The sequence below is a fragment of the Manis pentadactyla genome, chromosome 2 (assembly GCF_030020395.1).
Source record: "Manis pentadactyla isolate mManPen7 chromosome 2, mManPen7.hap1, whole genome shotgun sequence".
Taxonomy (NCBI): Eukaryota; Metazoa; Chordata; class Mammalia; order Pholidota; family Manidae; genus Manis; species Manis pentadactyla.
In genome coordinates, this window is record NC_080020.1 from 84,374,661 (window position 1) to 84,396,255 (window position 21,595).

The 21,595-nt window shown below is 40.9% G+C and overlaps 1 protein-coding gene across 2 annotated transcripts in view; it reads left to right on the plus strand.

Annotated features, from left to right (window-relative positions):
* Positions 1 to 13,441: 13,441 nt before the first annotated feature.
* The window catches only part of FAM169A (family with sequence similarity 169 member A), an 81,345-nt gene continuing 73,191 nt past the window's right edge, over positions 13,442 to 21,595 (plus strand). The window contains exon 1 of one of the 2 annotated variants that reach the window (XM_036886080.2): positions 13,442 to 13,629. The gene's annotated coding sequence lies outside the window, so the exon portion shown is untranslated. Of the gene's footprint in view, positions 13,630 to 13,902; positions 14,115 to 21,595 lie in introns of those variants that run through there. The other variant, XM_036886081.2, reaches the window with a different exon arrangement.

Genomic DNA, 21,595 nt, shown 5'->3' on the forward strand with positions numbered 1-21,595 from the left:
CCTGTTTACCTAAAGTCATTTAAGTTGATGTTATCTGTTAAATCTTTCAAGAAAAATGCTTAGGCTTGACTTTGTCTAATGTTTGGTAAAAACACAGTTGTTAAAAATGAGTAAACTAAGTAAATGCAGCAAGTGAACATCTTAATTGTGTATTACAGTGCGTATACCTACAAAATACCTGAGAATCTTTGTGGTAACCTAAAACCTTAGTTTTGCTAAGTTAAGTACAGACATATTTTATACTTAGAGATTGTGCTGTAAAGTGCATGGTTCCAGAAATTATGAAATGTGTTCATAAATTTGTTAATCTAAAGAATGCTAGTGTAATGGTTTACAATAGCCCACTTCTCAATGTTCACTGAAAATTAAGGTTCTTAATGGTTTTAAGTTCTAAATAAGACTACTTAAAGTAATAGGGAAAACATCTCTGCTTGCTAGAAAAGATGTGTGTTTTTATAAGAGAAGGTATGAGGAATGGAAATTTGTTTTGTTGAGGGTAAAAGAAAGTAACTGTTCTAAGGTGCACCTGTTTATTTAAAAAGGGAGAACTCTGAATGTAGAAAGTTGTAAAAAGTTTATAGAAGAATTGATACAGTCATGCTATGTGAAATTAAAGCAATATCTTGATATCAAGTACACAGCAAAATTAGAATTTTGTTCTCAGTTAAAAGGACAAAGTTTTCTTAAACTGTTAGTCTGCTCTTAATGTTGAAAGATTGCAAAGAGCTTTCTGATTGTTTTATCAAAGCAGTTTCTCATGCTTAAAGTCTCAATGAGTTGTCTGGGTATTTAAGAAAAATAAGATCTTACTATTAAAAGGACTAAAAGCTAAGTTTTGCTAACAAATGTGTAGCCTTCTGTATTTGCCTTTAAAATCTTTTATTATAATTCTGGTTAAATAGATAAAAGTATTGTTGCAATGTGACTTACGATTCTATTTAGGCTATTTAGGCAAGTGCCTTAAAAACTTTGTGACAGCTTCCCAAAATCAAATTCAAAAAGGTGCTTTTACCTCTAATTAACTGATATTTTCCAGAGGGCCCCTGGAACATGTCATAGGATTCTTTTTTCTCCTCATCAGGAAAAATATTTGGCTAATTTGGCTTATTTATCTGATATATAATTACCTAGAAAGCACTGTCAAAAAGAATGATGATAAACTTTGTTACTGAATGTTTTATGTTACAGAAATATCCAAATTTCCTTATGTCAACCGTCTTATAGTAAGCTCTCATCAGATCTTTAAGCATTGTCATTTCTAATTCTTTTGTCATTTATAGTCACTGTTTGATTACTCCTAAACTGGTGAAGAACTAGATTCTAACAGAGCAAGTATTGGTTGCATAAGATTAAGTAAACTAAGGAAAATAATTTTATGACCTTTTATTTCAAATGTTGCTGATAAAGTGTTTTAAGCTTTTTCTCTTAAGCTGACAACACTTTAGTAAATAACAATACCTTTGTAAGCAGAATTGAAACTTTATCTTTCTCTCTACCTGATCCCTCCAGAATTTAAAAACTCTAAGTGACTATTTTTATACTTCATGGCACTATGTTTATTTGCATAAGCTCAATAAGAATCTGCTTTCCTTGTAACAAGACCAAATAAAAACACTGGTTATATTGCCAAGGCTTTGACTGGATGCCATACCTGAGAGACATGTGCATAAACTCAGACATGAACAGACAGCTTTAAAGAACTAAGACTGGCTTTATAGAGCTAACAAAGTCCCTTGGAAGAACTGGCCTGGTACTTTGTTTACAGGGTTCCCAGCAGCCTTACCAGGTGAGAAGGAAGGTCACTTCCTGGCAGGTGCAGGAACCTCAGAATGTCTTGGGGACCTCAAGAAAAGAGGAATTCGCCCAAATCTACAGGTACTGCAGGAAAAACCTGATGGCAAGTCTGGCTTGGCTTTCTGGCCTCGAGAGGCCTTTAAATGTCCAATCTGAAATTCTTTACAAAAAGTTCCAACAAAGAACATTTAAAAGAGCCTATGTAATCAATTATTCTTCTTGCTGCACTTATGCAAATAATCAAGCCAAGTATTAATTATTTTCTTAATCTGGTTACTTCTAATACAAATGAGGGTGATTTTAGAGAAGAGAGCTATTTCAATAATGCAGCCTTATCTATACTGAGTCCTAATACTAGTCATTGGGACATACACTAGATCCAGAATTCTAGTTTCCCCAAGATATCTGGCTATGATTCTCAATTAGAGTTTTACTATTTCTAATCCTCATATTCAGCCATGCATCCTTTAATCTCCTTGTCAAGTCTGTTCTTACAGAATAGAAAATCCAACTCCAGATGTTTCTACTTAACCTAATAACACGATTTGTTCTATCTTACCTAGAAGCCATAAAACTGCAAATAGTGATAAAAATGGAACCCAGGATAGAAGTGCCCATTTTCTGAGGCCCTCTTGACCGACCACTGATGGAGACCTAACTGCACCCCTAACTGAGCCCCCTCTCAGCATGAAGCAGCCAGAGTGTTCATCACCCCCTTTCCCCAAGCAGCAGCTAGGGTCTCCATCTGTAGAGGGGGGAATGAGACAGGGACCATGGGCTTAGATAGAGAAGGGTGAAGGCCTCTGGAAAAAAACAAAGCAAGATAACCATTGTGAGATTTGCTTTGGCCTGCTGGGGGGCCCAGCTTATTGTTCTAACTTTACTCAAGTGCTGCTTTTCTTCCTCCAGCCCCAAACAAATGATTTGCTGCAACTTGGGCAATGTAGCAAGCAAGCCGAAAACTACTGCAAGCCCAAAACAACATAGTAAAAACAGGAAGGATTCCATCTTGAAACCCAATTAGTTAAAAAGTAAGACAATAACTCAGCCCACCTTGGGAGCAAAGCAGGCAGCCTTGAGTGATATGCTCCCAGACCAGGAAGCTGCTATCCTGGGAGGAAATCAGAACAGTAAAATTCTTGTAAATAACCAGGAAGACTAATAAGAGACTTAGTGTTTCTTCAGAAGTATTTGAGACCACTTAGCGGGTGTACATCCCTAGCATTTTGTCTCTCAACTGCCTTTAAAACCCCTTGTCTTGCCAATGGGTTTCAGCCCCAGGTGAGTTCACTATGGATTCAGTGTGACAAAAGAAATTGACAGCAAAACGTTCTTTGGGGTGAAAGGGATATACCCAACTTTATTTCCAGGTGGCAGGTCAGTCACTAAAATCCTGTTCACTCAGAGCGAGTCTGCATGCAGCAAGCCAGGCTCCCCCCTTGCCTCTGGGCACCTCTGTCTGCACAGCCATCCTCTGGGCTCCTCTGGCTGCACAGCCATCCCACACAGCTGTCCTCAGGGCCTCTCTGCACAGTCTTCCCGCACAGGTGTCCTCTGGGCCTCTGTCCTTGGCACTGCCACCACTCCAGCCGCCTCTGCTCTCCTGCAGCCCTGCCACCATGTAGTGCCATAGCACTGGGCAGAGCTCTTTTTATAGAGTCAACAGCTATGTATTGCCCACAGGTGTGCAGTGAGCTAGTCAACCACGGCCAGGTGAGAATCCTGGCCACAGGAACTCTCATTTTATCCACACTCCACCCCTCCAGGATTCTCTCCTCTCAATCTAAGTACCCTTAGTCCTCTGCAATGGTCCCTGTGCAAGGAAGCTCGAACATTGTTCTCCAGCCTCTCCAGCGAAAAGTCTTGCAGTCACACAGACTGGACTCATGGCTGTCTCTGACCTCTGCCTCTTTGGTCTTAATGGCTGGAACTGCTGCTCTGGTTTCAGCTGTTGCCATAGCTCTAGTAAGATCCTATTTGGCTTCCTAATTTTGTTCCATCTACTCTTGCCCATATCAAATCAACCCACATCTGGGTCCTCATAACCCTCACAAGGCCCCTCAGATTCCTCCTGTAACAGGTCTTATTTCTTTCCAGGTTCTTGTTGTTTCAGCTACTGTACATGTCACCTTGCATTTTGTAATTGCTTGCCTCAAGGCGGGCTGCACTGTCAGGGAAGACAGCTTTCCCATCTCTGATCCCAACAGAACAATTCCATCCACCCCTAAGACCCACAGCCACTGGCTCAGCCTGAGTATAGAGCAGAGCATAGAGTGCTCCATGACCTGGGGAGGGTGCTGCTCCTCTGCTTGGGGAACTTTCAATAGAGGAGGGGCCAGTGCCTCTGGCACCACCCCTTCATCCTTCCCCAGCTCCTCCATTTCTGGGGCTGATGGTACCTTTCTCTCAACTCCCCCAAGTGTCTCCTCTGTTACAGTGTGTCGCAACAATTTCAGCTCGGTCTTCAGAAGGTCTCTTATCTTCAACTCAATGCTTCGCAGCTGATGTTCTCATGCCACCTCCACCTGTGCCTCCCTCAGGAGTTCATCTTTTTCCTTGATGACCTCTTCCTCCTTCAGAACACCTGGCAGCGCTGCTGTATTGTCTCCAATGGCACCTTGCTGCCGGCGCTCTTGTGCTGCCTCCTCCTGCATTAATGCCATCTCCTTCCTCAGGGAATCCACAGAGGTTTGCAGCTCGCGTTCTCCACCACCATTTCTTGGGTCTCCTCTATAGAGCTTTTTAAGACTGTGAGAAGCAACCAACCCACAGTCACTGCTGCCTCCTGGGCACTCTACTTCTCAAAGGATCTGCTTACTATACTAAGAGCCACCCCTACTGCCTCAGGTGTCACCTCCACTCACCTCCAGTCCTGGGGTGGGGCCCAGTACTGTAGGAGGCAAGCCACCTCAGACCACATACCCACTGGGGAATGATCCACTGTTTCCTCATTCACAGGGGCAGCCTGCTGAAGCACCCGTCCCATAAGGGCAGCCTGTCTTTTTTCTTGGTCAACAATGAACCCTGCCAACTTTCGCCAATTGTCTTGCCAATGGGTTTCAGCCCCAGGCAAGTTCGCTATGGATTCAATGTGACCAAAGAAATTGACTGCAAAATGTTCTTTGGGGTGAAAGGGATATGCCCAACTTTATTTCCAGGTGGCAGGTCAGTCACTAAAATCCTGTTCACTCAGAGCAAGTCTGCATGCAGGTCTCTCCCCTTGCCTCTGGGCCCCTCTGGCTGCACAGCCGTCCTGCACAACCATCCTCTGGGCCTCTGTCCCTGGCGCTGCCACCACTCCAGCCTCTGCTCTCCTGCAGCCTTGCAGCCCTGCCACCATGTAGTGCCCATAGCACTGGGTGGAGCTCTTTTTATGGAGTCAACAGCCATGTATTGCCCACAGGTGTGCAGTGAGCTAGTCAACCACAGCCAGGTGAAAATCCTGGCCACAGGAACTCTCATTTTATCCACACCCCTAGACAACATACCACCCCAGGACTCTCTTGTCCCTTCCTGGTTTGAGCCAGGAGCTCTGTCTTTTCACTTTCTCTCTAAAGAAAAGCCTCTGCCTTGCTCTCCTACCTTGACTGTTTGAGAAGTTCATTCTTCGGCTCTATGAACAAGAACCCCGGCATCACCTAGGGGCCGCCTGCCCAAGAATTGCACCCATGAAGACAGATTTTGAGTTCAGAGGTCCTGCTGACTATTGCCAAGTATAACTCTGGGGGAAAATAAGTTCCCAGCCTGGAGCAAATTACCTTTAAATCTGAAATCAGTCAAAGGGGGAAATAAAGTGGGAGAAACTCATTTATTGCCTACAAGCAGTTGTTCACTTCTGTCTCACCCATGTCTCTCACGACCTGACTGCCAAAAAGGACCCCAACCAACCTCTCTGGTCCAGATATGCCTTTGCTCCCCCAACCCTTGTAATCACCTATTAATATGGAGATAGACTACTTCTGTCCACCTTTGGAAATACCTAATGACGTGGAGAAGCACTAAGGCCAGGTGAGAGATTCTGGAAATACTGCAATTTTACCCATATTCTACTTCCCTCTTTTGAGCCTTAGAATCCATTTACTCTTCATCCTCACTTTTACCTCTAGACCAGACTTTCCAGATTAATCAATCAGTTCTGTAACTGGCTCCCTGCCTTCAGTCTTATTTTTCAATTCATTTTCCACATTGCAGCCTGAGAAAATGTGCTAAGTACAAGTGTTCATGTTAGTCTTGAAACAAACTTTAAGTACCTCTCCATTGCCTTTGGGATTGAGTGTACTCCTTCCCATGTGTAAGTCCAGGGAGGGGAAATCTCGGGGCAAAATACCTCTAAAAACCAAAATCAGTCAAACAGAGAAATAAAGTTTAAAACCGGTTTATTGCTTACAAACTGCAGTCCAGGGCCATTTCTCTCTCCTGCTCCGACAGAAGCAAAACCAGCAAGGCTTCCCCCTCACCTCTCAGGTACAGATAAGCCCTCCCCGTTGCCCAGGTAATTACGCATTGCTATGGAGATGAACTTGTCTCCACTCCTGAGGAATGGTACAAATGCACTAAAGCCATACTTTCCACCTCTGAACATGTATTGATATGCAGATGTGCTAAAGCCAGGTGAGATATTCTGGAAATATTACAATTTTACCATGGTTGACCAGGACTTTTAAAAAGAATAACTGGTCCTACCTGCTTTTTCAGCCTCTTTTCTTGATATTCCACACACTTAAAAATGCTAGTTGTTTTCTCAATTCTGCTAGCAAGCCATTGTTCTACAGGCCACATCCACATTTCTTGCTGGCTCTGGCTGTTCCAGTCAACGTGTTATCACATCTGAAGGTTTATCTAGCATAGTGCATGGCATAACAGACATTTCAAAGACATGTGTTGAGCTAATCAGTGTATAAATATTGGGTGAGAGGGTGTTAATATAAATGTTTTCTAGAAGTTGAATGTGTATTAACAGAGAAGCAGTATAGTTACTATGCGGGGGTTCTTGCTTGCAGAGTCAAAGAATGAACTTAGCAAACACTCAAGGTAGGAGAGCCAGGGAAAGGCTTTTATTTAGAGATACAGGAGAGGATAGAGCTCCTGGCTCAATCCAGGAGGGGACAAGAGAGCTTGTGGTGGTGCATTGTCTGGGTTTTAAAGGACTATGGATGCAGACCCACCAAATGGTCCTCAAATGTTTATCTTTGAAGAGATACTAAGTTTCTTATCAGTCTTCTGGATTATTTTGCACAGTTAACACAAGAAATTTACTGATTTGATTCTTTCCCAGAATAGCAGCTTCTTGATTTGGGAGCATATTAATCAAGACTGCCTGTCCTGCTCCCAAGGTGGCCTGGGTTATTGTCTGTTATGTTAAGAAACCTATTTTTTTCTTTTTGGGTTTTAAAATGCAATCTTATCTATAAGATGGAATCTTTCTTGTTTTTACTGTGTTGTTTGTGACTGGGCTCGCTTGCTATATTAATTGCCCAGGTTATCTAGTACTTGACTAGTGGCTGGAGGAGGAAAAGCAGTATCTAGGGAAAGTTAAAGAAGATAAGCTGGGCCTTTCAGCAGGCTAAAGTACATTTTACAATAGCCTCATTTAATTGACACAATGAAGACATGGGCTATGCTGACCTCATTTTCTTGTCTGGGGATATTCAAACATTCCAGGCCAAGTTACTCCTGGCTTTTTAGTTTTAACTAATCTCACTGAAGAATGCTTATATTCCAAGTTTGATATTTTACTTTAGAGAATCAATATGACTCTGACTTTGCTTAATTGTTTAATACAGAGTTTTGGTAGGGGTCTTTTTCCAGAGGCCCTTCCCCTACTCTGACTACACCCACAGTCCCTGTCTCAGTTAGGTCTGTAGTGTCTAAAGTCTAGAGTAATTCAGTATGATGATTCAGATTCTTCCTCTGTCACCTTGAATTAATTCCTTTACCTCTCTGAACCTCAGTTTTCTCATCTTTGAAATGAAGATGCAATATCTACCTTAGAGAAAGCACAGGGATTAAACAAGACATCTTAAGTATTTTGTACTGTAGGGGAGGAAAACTTTCTTCCCTTCTAGGTTCTTTGGCTTGTCTAATAATTAAATTGACATAAAACAGATTGACAGGAGAAAACAAATTTAATTACATACATACATGTATGGGAGCCCCACAAAGACATGAGAGTCTGTCCACAGTCAGGCAATTGAGGTTTACATAGCATCCTGAGCTAAGGAGAAGGGGGGAAGACAAATTCACAAGAAAATGGGGAGAGTAACTAACTGTCTGGCAAACATGTTTGCCATGTCCTGTGGAAAAGTCTGTCTTATGTAAAAAAGTTATCTTTGGTAATGCCTCTCTTCTTGGTTCAGATACCCTATCTAAAATCTTTAGGCAGTTAAGGGGGAGCTTAAAAGCTGTTCTTAAATCTGTTGGGCCTTGATTGTCTTCAGCTCTTAAAAATGTGCATGCTAAAGCGGCCCACTTTGGGGTGGCTTGCTCTGAACCCCATTGGTGCACTATCTGGCATGTAAGTGTTTAGTAAGTGTAATCCAGCAATAATGGCAACCATGATCATGCGTAATACATTGCCTGCAGATGGGTATTTTGTTTTGCATGCCAACCTGTTATAGAGTGTATGGCTATTTCAATAAGCCTTGCCAGTGGCTATTAGAAATTAAAAATAATACCTCTTATGGCCTGCAATAAGATAGGCAAAACCTTTAGATTTCTTTGATTAATAGCAATGTACCTATTATTAGACAGCATGGCATTTATACATTTTGGCTTTCTTTAAAAAATGCTTTCATGACATCTTCATGCACATAACTTTTTTTCTTCTTCCTAGAGTTTCCTTTGGATAAATTTCCAAGAGTAGTATTATAGGTAACACATTTACATTTTCATCTCTTTTGTTATGTATCACCAGGATGCTTTCTATAAAATACAGACTACTTACTCTAATTTTAGGATCCGTGTTTAACATCCTGAGTCTTCTACTTGTTTTTAATTAAAAATGAAAAACGTCATTATACTTATCTGTGTATTCCTTTTATACTTGGCATGGTGATCACTTTGGCCAGTAACTTGTTTCCTGACTATGACAGCTACTTGTCAGCTTTTACGGTGATAGTGGAGACTTAACTGAGGTCATGTGTGAACTGTGTAAAATCAAGTGCACTATATGGTTAAATATAAGATATTCTTTTCATCATCAGGAATTGATGTGTTTTCTTCACAAAACACTGGGTAGGTAAGTCAAAGAGAGCACTGACTTCTGCAAAATGAGGGTACTTAATACAACAGCAAAATCAAAGAATAGTGTCTTTTTAGTATAGTATATGTATGTTATAGAGAGTGTTCTTTTTTTCTAGCTATATTAAGGAGACAGCATTTAGCTTTGATTCTTAGGATTGCATTTGTTGGCAAGTAACAGAGGAGAGCAGGTAGGCAGTCAGGAACTGGTATGGCTGCTCCAGAATGTCCTCGTTATCCCAGGTTCCTATCTCTTGACTCTGGCTTGGTTAATGCATGGATTTCCTTCTTGTTGGCAGCTCATAATTTACAAGAGGACTGCTTTGATCCAAGATTTAAGTATTCCTTCAAGATAGGAAGAAGAAAAATGTACAAATGGCAAAGGCAAAGGGATATCTAGGATTTGAGTCTGTCCTTTTTTTATCAGGAAGTCATACTGAATAGTTTACTGCTTACATTTAATTGGCTGAAATGATCATAAATCTATTCAAGCTAAAAGAGGAGTCTTGGGAGGAAAATAGTTTTAGTTGGGCACATGCCACCCTGAAAACTGGGTCTGTCAGAGAAGAGGGGAGAAAGATATTGATCAGGCATTTTGCAGTACCTGCCATGGAGGGAAATACTGTGTCATTTTTCATTAGTAGTATGAGAAATACCACATGTTCTCTTAAAAGCAAAGGAAACGTAACATTCTGTCATATTAGACCAAACCAAAGCAGAAGAAACAAATGTAACCAGCCTTCTCAAACCTGTTCCTTCTCTCCTTCTTCAGATGGTTCTGTTTTCCTCAGTGCATAGTATCACTCAGGAATTTGAAATCTGCAAGATAGTAATGGTGTTTGACAAAGAAAACCCTATCAAAATACTGATTTTAATCTTAAAAGCATTCCTGTGACATATGTATCAGAGGAAGACATAAAGCATTCCTGGATGGGAGTCCCTTTTCTAGTACCAGCATGAGAGAGTGCATTCTCATTTTCCTTTGCCATGACTGCCATTATTAGCTAACTTGTTAACTAATTTGCTAGTATCTTAGATTTAGAACTCCCTGTGCTGCTTCAGTCCTTAAAACCTTCCCACTGTGATTTTATGAATTTAACTTACATTGTATACATTGGAACCTAATTCTACCCATTTAAGTCTAATGAAGGGTCAAAGCTGGTGATGAATCTTTTCTGAGGAAATGTGTTTCTTCCTCTCACTAAATTAATAAAACTTACTATTATACTCTGAAACTTGAAAAAAACTTGGGAGCAATTACCCTTAAAAGATGTCAAAATTTTTTTCTTTCTAATTTACAGATTAATATAATTTTTCTTAATATTTATCACAAATTTTACAAGGTTTCTTTCTAATTAAGGGTTTAATTCTCTCATGTCCAGGAAAATACTCCTAGATCTAAGAAATCATTTAAACATGAAGGCACCAGGTATTTGGTATGTTTTAGGGCCTCAAAAGCAAAATTCAATCATATGACATAAGATATTGTGTACATGAGAGGTAGTATAGAATACTGGTTAAAAGAGTGTGCTCTTGAGCCAAACAGCCAGGATTATTAACTGTGTGACCATGGGCAAATTACTTAGCTTCTCTGAATGCCTCAATCTCCTCTTATGTAAACTGAGGATAACATTAGTATGTGCCTCAAAGGATGGTTATGAGAATTAAATGAATTAATGTCCACGAGAAGTTAGTAGAGTGTCTGGCAATTTACTAGCAGTCAAAAACATTAGCCATTAGAAGTTCCTCTTTTCCAGTACAATTTAAAGGCTCTTTTCTGGGTCATTTTTATTAGCAACCTCCAACCTCCAGTGCTGTGGCAAACTTGTCTTAAGATGGTTCTACTCCCTTTTTAGCATATACTGGAACTGCAGAGAATTCAACATATTTCCTTCGGCTTATAACTTAACAAATAAAGCAAGCATATGCAAAAACATAAGCCAAAGCAATAATCCTTTTACTCTCTTCAAAACTTTTTAGACAAAAGCTTCAAAGCCTATTTCAAAATATTTTGGTAGCAATTTACAGTATATATTCATGTTAACTCATTTTTTAGTTCTTTGCCCACTAGAGCTCATGGATCCTCAGAGTATGGGTAAATACACAAGCGAAATTTAATGTACCTTAGCCAAAGAGGGAAGTAAATGATTTTTTCCTCTTAAATAGGAAGCTGCAACATGTTTTAAATAAGAGAAAAGAGAATGAAGCCAGGGTGTTCTCACTGGATGCTCCTCACCTAGGAAGACAGAACTTCTTTCCTAGGCCTCAGCAGGGAGGACTCTTGCCACAAGAAGAGAGCTGGACTTAGCTGTCTGGCTGAAGGCCATTGGCCCTCTCTTTTATGGAGCTGGGTGTGTGTGCTAGGAAGGAAGGAACTCAGCTCCGTGTCGCAGGGAAGTCAGGTATAGTGAGGCGAGAAACCAAAGTCAAGAAAGCAAAGTCAGTTTTAATGTACTCTATCGAGTAACAGAGCAGGCCTGACTACGGTGGGACAGGTGAGGCTGCTCTTTCTAAGCCTTCTTTTATGTTGTTTTGGCAGGGCAAAAAAAGTCCTTGATTGACAGCTCTTGGCCCTCTAGGTTTATTCTGATTGGTGGAATGAGAACATGGGCTGTGCTGTGCCTATGTTTCTGATGTTTTATCTGGGGAGACCCTGGACATTCCTGAGTCTTGAACCCTGGGGCTACATCTGATTAACTCTCTGAGTCATTTCTGGCTCTCTGGCTCTATCTGATCAACTCCCTGAGTCATTTTTGGGGGACCCCTCTCTCCTTTTCATCCCACTCACTTCTTTCTGCCTAACAGGTATAGTTCTGATTCCTAACATCATGGCCAGACATGTGGGAGACAAGCCTTCCAGGTACAAGTACCCACCAACTAAAAAAACGCTAAAAGCCAACCACACTCATGTATTTCCAACATTATAAAAAAGTTGTATTGGCTAGCTTTACACTAAGGTCTAAGGCTTCAACACCTGTAGTATCTGGTACTCAAAAAAATTGTTATCTTCCCAAAGTAGCAATTGTTTGGGATTCCCCTGGAGTCTCCTACTTACACACAGCTCTACAGGTATAAATTCAAGTTATCTATATATCTATATTTATCTGTAAAATTTTTCATTTAAGGTTTGCTGTGGATAAAACCCAACTATTAAAAATTCCTTCTCAATTAAATTTAGTTCATTGTTGAGGTCCACTAAAAATGGTAAATGTTTGATGCATAACAATTTAAGATTTCTAATATAAAAATTAAACAGGTTGATTTTCATGAGTAACTTGAAGCAGAAAAGTCTATTTGATTTAAAAAAATGAGTCAAATATATCTCTATAAACAAATATTCTTTGAACTCTTTGATCTCGTTGATAATTAGTAAATCGTGAAATGGTATTGTGATTGCTAAATATTTCTGAGGGATGAAAGAAGCAATTTCAAATTTACTGGATAAGCTGAAAGCAGTATCATGGCTCCTGGTTGATGCTTATTTTCCAGACTTTATGTATAACATTACAGAAATGCAGTGCTGCTCCTCAATACATGTCTTAAACATATTTAAACCATGACAGGCGTTACTCTTAAGAAATCTATCCTGCTTTCGATACCTGAGGGGCCTACCTTTCCTCCATGGGACTGTAATTAGCAAAAGGGCTCTAGGCGCTAAAGGGATCAGAAATGAGTTGGAAGGGGAAGCAAAGGAGGGTGAAGCTCCCGTCCTCTGGGTCAGGGTTAGTTCGTGTGTGCAGATCCTGAAAGAGAAACAGTTAACGCAGTAATTTAGTAATTCCTTGTTATCTCAAGATGGAAGTCCGGCCTCCTGGGCTAGAGCAGATAGTGAAAGGGCCGTTCGACTTCTATTCTTTTGCATTTTCCTAGGTGGCGTTGGGTCTAGAAAAGAGGTGGCGGGGCAGAGGCAGGCGGTCCTCGCCCGCGCCCTTCGCATGCCTGCCCGGAGGCCGGGATGGTTTCGACCACCCCAGTGTACGTTCGCGACGGGGCCCCCTCCAGCCTGGAGAACTCCACTGGGGTGTGCAAACGGGAGTCTGCGAATGTTGACGTCCAGAAAATACGCAAATTCAGAGTCGTAGTCCCCGCAGCTTACCCACACCTATTTTTGTATCTAAGCCAAGGTCACTCTTTAACACTGGGCCTTAGCCCTGAGCTGGGGCGTCGCGCTCTGTCGAAGGCAACCAGGACGGGGAGAGGGGGCGCCGGGGGCGAGGCGGGGGCCGCCTGGCGTCCCCAGGCTGGCCGAGCTCGCACCTGCCCGGCCGCCGCCTGACGGCCGGGCCCCGAGGGAGGGAGGGCGGCGTCTCCGGCGCCGAGGAGGGGCCGAACGGCGCAGGCGGGGGGATTCGCGGTGGGCGCGGGCGCGGCGCGGCTGCAAGGGCTGGAGGCGTTGCGGCGCGAGTGCGTCACGCCGGCGGAGGGCACGGTGGGCTGCGGCCGACCCGGGCGAGGGGAGGCGGCCGCTCTCGCCCTGGCAGCCGCGAGTGGCGCGGCCGGAATCGGCCGGGGGTCGCCTGCGATCAGCGGGCTCCATTCATTCCCGCGGCTCCGCCTCCTTTCCCGGGCTCCAGTGTCTCCCGGCGCGCGTCCGAGGTGAGTGCGCTGCCCGTTCCGGGCGGGGGCCGCGGGCTGAGGCCAGCGCTGCCTCGACCGGCCCCGCGCCTCCGCGGGCCTCCAGCTGCGGGCCGCCCAGCGGACTCGGCCTCGGCGCAGGCCCACGCCCGCCGCCCGGGCCCCCGGCGCGCATACAGCTGCGGGCGGCCGGCCGGTCCGCGAGGGGCGTGTGGTGCGCCCTCAGGTGCGCCGGCCTCCGCGGCAGCGCCACCATTTTGTGTGAGGGAATGCCTCCCTCCTCCGCTCGCCTTCGATCTCGTTCTGTTTCCCAGCTGCCGCTAATGAGCCCCTTCCTCTCCCACTTCCCCCACCTGGAGCCCTCCGCTCTCTGGATTGCGGTGGCTGGGTGAAAAGCGGCCCTGGTGAGGTGTCGAACTGAAGCGTTTAGGCACGGATTCAACCACGCAAGTGGCCTCCGGAGATGCTCTGACCACCTCCCTTACCTTTACCTACTTTTGGAATAGGTATTGTATAGGTTCTCTTCTAGGACGCAGGTCATTGCAATTTTATTCGAATTCTTAGCTACCCATTATGCAGTTTTCAGGGCCTGTGCCCCTGGGGATGGGTGAAGCATTGAGCCCTGGGTTGTTTATGGCTCGGGGATCTGGACTACATTCACTCCCATTATTGTCCTTTGGGAGAAATGATGAAACATCTTTCTCGCTTTTCAGCTTCTGGAAGTTGGTTGTGGGTATTGTATCTGGAGTAGATTCTAAGATAACCACCTGATGCAGACCCCTTCCCCCTTTGAGAGATCCTTTCAAAACCTCGATTAAAATGCTCACATGTAAGGATATTTGAGGAGATTGGGAAGGGAAGGACAGGTTACTAAAAGACTACGGAAAGGAAAAGTAATTGTGATTCAGAAATGTTACACAATTTGTCAATTTCAAGGTTCCTGAGAATTTGGTAATTCTTGTTTTAATTTATCTCCTTGCAAGTGTACCTGAGTACCTAGTGGATTATACTCGTGCCATTTGTGTTTTCTCACTGCATCACGGACAGGGATTAAAATCTGGAGTGATGGCTGTTGCGTAATACCCACATTGGGGCCCTAGAGGGAATTCACCACAATGGATATGGCTTTGATGTACCATGTATCATCTGCTTGTATTTATCTATTTATGTATTGCATATAAGATGTACTGGTTGTTTTGCAAGCTGTATCCTGTTTTTCTCCTACAAGACGAAAGATTTTTAGTGACTAATACGAACCACACTAAGTTATTGTGTTTTTTGGCAGAGGGGAAAGGGAAGGACAGGGAATGAAATGGTGAGAGGAACCTGGGAAAAATCCACGTGTGGTAAGAATTCCAGTATAAAATACAGTCTTTCATGGAAAACTTGTAGTTGTGGTAGTGGACTCCTCTCTTTGAATTTATGATGAGAATTCGTTTAGGGAACACAGAAATAGCATGTATGAGTAGCAATATTAGCCTGCTACATGAATAATTATAAGATGCTTTCCCTGTGGATTTAAGGTTCTGAAAAGTTCCAAATTAGTCTAACCTTTGACATAGTATTCAAATAATTACAGATGACCTAATTTCCCTAATAAAAGTACTATGTACATCTAACAAAGGGCTTAAGTCTTATTTGGAGAAAACAAAATACTTTATAGTTAGATGCTTCGGGTAGTAATATTTCAGTGTCACTCTACTTATGAAATTAAACCTTTTTTCTTACACTAATTTTCTCTACAAACGGGTGATTCCATATCATGTACCTTTCCTATCAGAGATGTTATGACTTATTAAGGACATGTTCTAGGGGGAGAATTACGAAGGTGAAGGGACCTTTCATATTGAGAGAGGAGTCATATTTTAGGAAACTTAAATAAGCAGAGATTGCCTGCTAGGGATTGCAGGTGTCCTGATGGGATCTATCCCAGGTCCATGGAGAATGCGATTGTTCTTTCCAGCAAGTTCAGCTCTGAGTCAAACATAGTTTCTATACCTTTACATTGATTCTGTAAATACACGTCAGAGAGGTTCACTGAATTGTACTATTACATTTGAGTAACTAGGATTTGAAAGTGATTTTGGTGTGCTTTTCATCTAATTTAGCATGAGAATTTGAGCATTGTTTTACTAGTTGAGAAATCAGAAAGAAAATAATGTTTTTTTCCATTAGTTCTTACCTCTTTAACCCTTTTAAAGCCTTACGTGTGATATCTTCAGTTATTTGCCTAGATATGCAGACATTTAATTTTTTAAAGTAGTTAGAATGTAAGAGGATTAAGTATTCTGGCAGAGGTTCAAAAAATAGTTTACCAAGCATTCTATAGAAAGCATTGGTTAGGTAGGAAGTTAAATACAACTTTCATGTTTCTTCCCATTTTTAAGATTTTGTTGTAAATTGAAAAAAGAAATTGCATGATTATTGTGTTTAAGATGATTTCTCTTCACATACCATTAAGCCTTTGATCCTTTGTGTATTTAACCTTGAAATTAAAGTTCTAAATTTGTTGTGTTTCATTGGTAGTAAGGGTATTTCACCGTTGTTTCCACCAACAACAAATTACCCAACGTTAAATTTATTAAAGAAAAGTTGTCATGATTTAAAGTGATCAGGAAAAAGCTGATAATTTACTAAAGACTTCATAAAGTAATTATTAGACCAGTTGAATTTGAGAGCTGGTATATGGGCCAGAAAGTTTGTGACTTACCTGTTCTTTGGGTTAAAAAGTTTGTGACTTAACCAGTATCTTTTTTTTTTTTCCAAAGAATATCATTTGTTACTTCCTGCTCCAATGAGATGTTAGTTTTAGGCTATGCCAAGATAACTTTCATTTATTCAATAAACGCTTAGTATCTATTGTATGTTGTGGCACAGAACAAATAGGCCCCACCCTCATGGAATTCTAGTTTAGTGAATATGAGGATGAAAATGTTAAAGATTACTTCAGATCTAAATGCACAAAGATTTTTGCAAATATGAATTGGGAACAAATCAATTCAGTTCTTGCATTAAAAGGAAATTGGCGGTGGTGGGGGAGGGGCCCCTGCACTCATGGTAGTGTAGAGGAGAGGATTTGGTTGCTGAAAAACACGAAGTAGAATTGGGATAGAGTGTTGTCAAAGGAGAGAAACTTCAAGCGGCAGACAATGGTTAGTTAGGTCTGGTCTGGGTCCAGTCTGTTGTAAGGTCAAGGAGGTGAGAATGAAAATAATCCATTGAATTTGGGGGTTGAGAGTTTATTCGAGGCTTTTAGATAGTGAAGCCAATTTAGGAATGAAAGGCATGGTAAAAATGTCAGTGAACTTGACTTTTTGTTACACAATGATTGATACAGTAATAAGCTGTACTGACAGGAATTTACAGTCTAAAATCCTTTATACATATGTATCAGTGCTTTTAAGTTTGGATTGGCCCCTGATATACTTGATGAACTTAACTCTGATTCTTAAGTTAACAGTAGTTATTGTACAGAGGCTGTATAATTTCACAATTTAAGCTGAAGGGACATAGCTTTGAACCCTGGCTTTTGTTAAAGATACTAAGTCTCTCTCAGCTTCAGGTTGTACTATTGTACACCTGTTTTTTGTACACCTATTACCCACACCATGTCCTTCTGTAAAGGAATAGTTATAACAGAGCCTATCTCAAAATGCTGGCAGAATTAAATGTGATAATACGTTGTAAGGTAAGCTACTAATGATATTGTCAATGAAATTAGGATAGTTTTAATAATCTAGCTCATTGTTCATCTTTTCCCCCCTTTTATTTTCTTCTATATAACTTCTATATACCTACCCTATGCACAACACTTTGTTGAGGTACATTTCAAAGCAGTAATTCACATTTTCATTTTTAAGATTGTGATTTATCTACTTGTCAGAGCTTTTGCTTTGCATGAGATAAAGTATAACCTCTTTATGGTTTTTGTGGATCCCAGACTAAGAATCTATCTTCTAATTTTAGATCTGGTCCTATTTTCTATTAATTATGCTCTTGAGTGGAAAATATAGCTAAATTTAATGAAAAACAATCACATGTTAGAAGTCTTGATATTTGGCTTTGAAATAGAAAACATGTAAATGTACTGGAAATAAATTTCAAGGCTGAGTAAATGTATTGATAATATTTTCTAAATAAAAAAAATTGATTCTGAATAATAAATTTTGTTTGGAGAATACTCTGTACCTGAGTAGCTTCTTAGAATGGTTCTTTTAAAAAGTCAGTTTTATTTTATAAAATGATACATATGGCTTTACAATTTCATACACAAATGACCTCTGGGTCTCATTCTGACACTGAAGTCTATGGACCTTTGCCCTCCTTTCCAGAACTCTGATACTAGCTTGGATGGAGACTGGGGAAGTTCTTGTGCCTGTACTTACAATGGGTGGAGAGATGTTTCTCCTATCTGGGTGTGGGGTTGAAGTGTACCAGCTGTAACCAAGAGTTCTCTTTGATCAGCTAGTTGGCTGCTCTGTTTTATGCGGTGTAATTCATTTGTGGGTAGACTTCATTGTTGGAAAGGTCCATTTCTTTTACTTTTTAGAGACACAGAACAAGTCTAAGTTTTCATCTGTTTAGTGACTCTTCAGATATTTGAAGGATGACTTTCTTGCCTCCTTCCCCCAATAATAAGTGACTTCCCCTCACTAATCTCTCCCAATTCCTGTTCCTCATTTACTGTACTCTGGTTTCCAGATCCACTGACCATCCTGGTTGTTCTCCACTTTTTCCCCCTTTTATTATCTTCTGTATAACTTCTGTATACCTACCCTATGCACAACATTGGAGGCATTCCAGTTTTCAGTGTGATTTTTCTTAAAATGTGATCCTTGGAATGGAGTAGAAAACTGGAGCTGTCCTACCCTGAGGAGTACAGGGACACTTTTCCACCTTTGGATCTAGAGTTGTAATGCTAAGACTGTAGCCCTGTTTTGTGTTTTTTTTTTTCTTTTTCTTGAAGTGTGATTGATACATACAAACTTATGTTGGTTTCAAATATGCAACACTGTGGTTCCGCAGTTACCCATATTATTAAATCCTCACCCGGACTAGTGCATTTACTGTCAATGTGGAAAGAGTTACAGAATCATTAACTATATTCCTCATGCTGTACTACCATCCCCCTGACGATCTTATATTATGATTGAGAATTTTTATGGGCCTTTGTCCCCCTTGCCCTCCCCACCCACACACTGCAACCCCTCCTCCATGGTAACCAGTAATCACTTCTCAGTGTCTAGAGTCTGCTACTGTTTTACTCATTCCGTTTTTAATCCACAAATAAGTGAAATCATATGGCATTTGTCTTTCTCCACCTGGCTTATTTCGCTGAGTGTAATACACTCTAGGTCCATCCATGTTGTTGCAAATGGCAGGATTTCTTTTTTCCTTATGGCTGAATAATATTCCATTGTGTATATGTACCACACCTTTATCCATTCATCTACTGATGGACACTTTGGTTGCTTCCATTATCTTGGATATTGTAAATAATGTGGTGATAAAAATAAAGGGGTACATATATCTTTTTGAATCAGGGATTTTGTTTTCTTTGGGTAAATTCCTAGAAGTAGAATTACGGGGTCAAATGGTATTTCCATTTTTAGTTTTTTGAGGAACCTCCATACTGCTTTCCACAGTGGCTGCACCAATTGACATTCCTACCAATAAGTGTGGGAGGGTTCCCATTTCTTCACATCCTTGCCAACACTTGTTATTTCTTGTCTTTTGGATAGTGGCCATTCTATCTGGTGTGAGGTGATATCTCATGTGGTTTTCATTTGCATTTCCCTGATTAGTGATGTGAAGCATCTTTTCATGTGCCTTTGGCCATTTGTATTTCTTTGGAGAAGTATCTGTTCAGGTCATCTGCCCATTTTTTAATCAGGTTATTTGGTTTTTGGGTGTTGAGGTGTATGAGTTCTTTATATATTTTGCATTGGTTAAATATTTTATGAATATGTGCTATACTGTGGGATGCCTTTTAGTTGTGCCAATGGTGTCCTTTGCTGTACAGAAGCTATTTAGTTTGATGCAGTCCCATTTGTTCATTTTTGCTTTTGTTTTCCCTTGCCTGAGCAGATGTGTTCAGAAAAGTTGCTCTTGTTTGTATTGAAGAGATTTTTGCCTATGTTTTCTTCTAAGAGTTTTATGGTTTCATGTCTTGCATTCAGGTCTTTGATCCATTTTGAGTTTACTTTTGTGTATGGGGCTAGACAGTAATCCAGTTTCATTCTCTTGCATGCAGTTTTCCCAACATCAGTTTTGAAGAGGCTGTCTTTCCCCATTGTGCCCCATTTAGTATTCATAGCTCTTTTATCATGTTAATTGATCATGTGTGTGGGTTTATATTTGGGCTCTCTGTTCTGTTCCATTGATCTATGGAAAGTTCTGGGGTTATTTTGCCTTACCTTTAAAAACTTGCTCATAGTTCATACTGAATCTACTATGATCTCAGTCTCAAAGTCTCATTTCTCTCTGTCCTTCATCAATGAGTAATTAAAACACTGTAATGCAACTTAGTGAATTTCATTTCTTCTTCTATTTTGTAGTTTGTTAAACATTCAGTAGGCATTTTACTTTGTTTTTATTTCCCTTTTATTTTTTAATTTTAAAACAACTGGTTTTGTATTTATTATGTAGTAGCCATTTAAAAATTTTGAGGATGGATCGTAGTGACTAGAACAGACTAAAGTCTGAAGAAAGAATGTTACTGGATTTAAAAAATGTAACTCCTAAGGAGTGACTGAGCAGTATGGTTGATGTATTCTGTAATTGTGTGAGCAGATACATCCTAGGTTATTCTGGCCTTTTGTCTTGATGTGGGAACCTGGCCACCAGGTTAAGTCCCTTGGGAGACAGATTGCCTAGGTTTAGAGCCACTTACTAGCTTTGTGAACTTGGGCGACTTACTTTTTACATCTCCACACCTGAGGCTGCTTCATAGAATCATTTTGAGGGATATGTACAGAGTGTCAAGCATAATGCTTGGTGCAAGGTAAGAAGTGATAGAAAGTCATCATAAAACACATTCTGAGTTTAAAAAAAATGATTATGAATTTTGATGATACCATCCCTTTGTGAATTAACACCGTTTTTCCTCCTCTTTCTCTAAGTAATCAAGTGTAGAGATTCATAGATTATTAAGTAGAAGAGACATCAGAGATCATTTGATGCATCTCTACTTTTTAAATGTTTGGAACAAGTGGATTATGCTTCCCTGGAGTTTTGAGCCTGGTAGGATAGACATATGAAGAGAAATAACCACATTGCCACGTGATAAGTATATTCAAAGAGGCATATACAGGGTACTTACTAGAGTTTCTCATCTTGTCTCCTTTTAGTTCTCCCTATTAATCCATCCTACACACAGCTGTTGGGTAAAGTGTCACGAAGCATATAGCTTTCGATGTCTTTTCCTGTTCCATATCCTTAAATTGCCTCCTATTGTGTACAAAATAAAGTCTAAACTCTTTAGTTTGGTATTCTTGGACTTTTCTGTTCTGTCCTCAATTTGTTTGTTTTCCTAGTATTCCTATTACTACTTGTCTTTATATGTCTTAACTTTCTTGGTAAATCCAAGTGCTTTTCATTCTCAGCATGCTTTTGGCTTCCGTTTAGCATATTGCGTCTTTTTAGAGTGCCTTCCCCTCTCGCTGTGGCTGTTGAAAGACCATCTTTTTGCTTTTCATCAACTTTACATGTCTTTAATCTGTGGCAGCTCTTGTCCTTAGTAACAGGTGTGTGGTTTATTTATACAAACTTTTGTTTATTTATTTATTTATTTAGTAAATATACATTGAAGTCAGAAAAGTCGGTATTTCTTTTTTCCCCTAGACCTGCTGCCAGTGAAAGGTTAGGAAACAGTTTTACTTACTGTGGGTAAGTAAACTCACCTGAGCTTGCAGGAGGATGGCAGGGCAGGTGTATGGGGCCATGACTCATGGTGTGGTGTTGGAGAGGCCTGGGAGGGAAAGAAGAA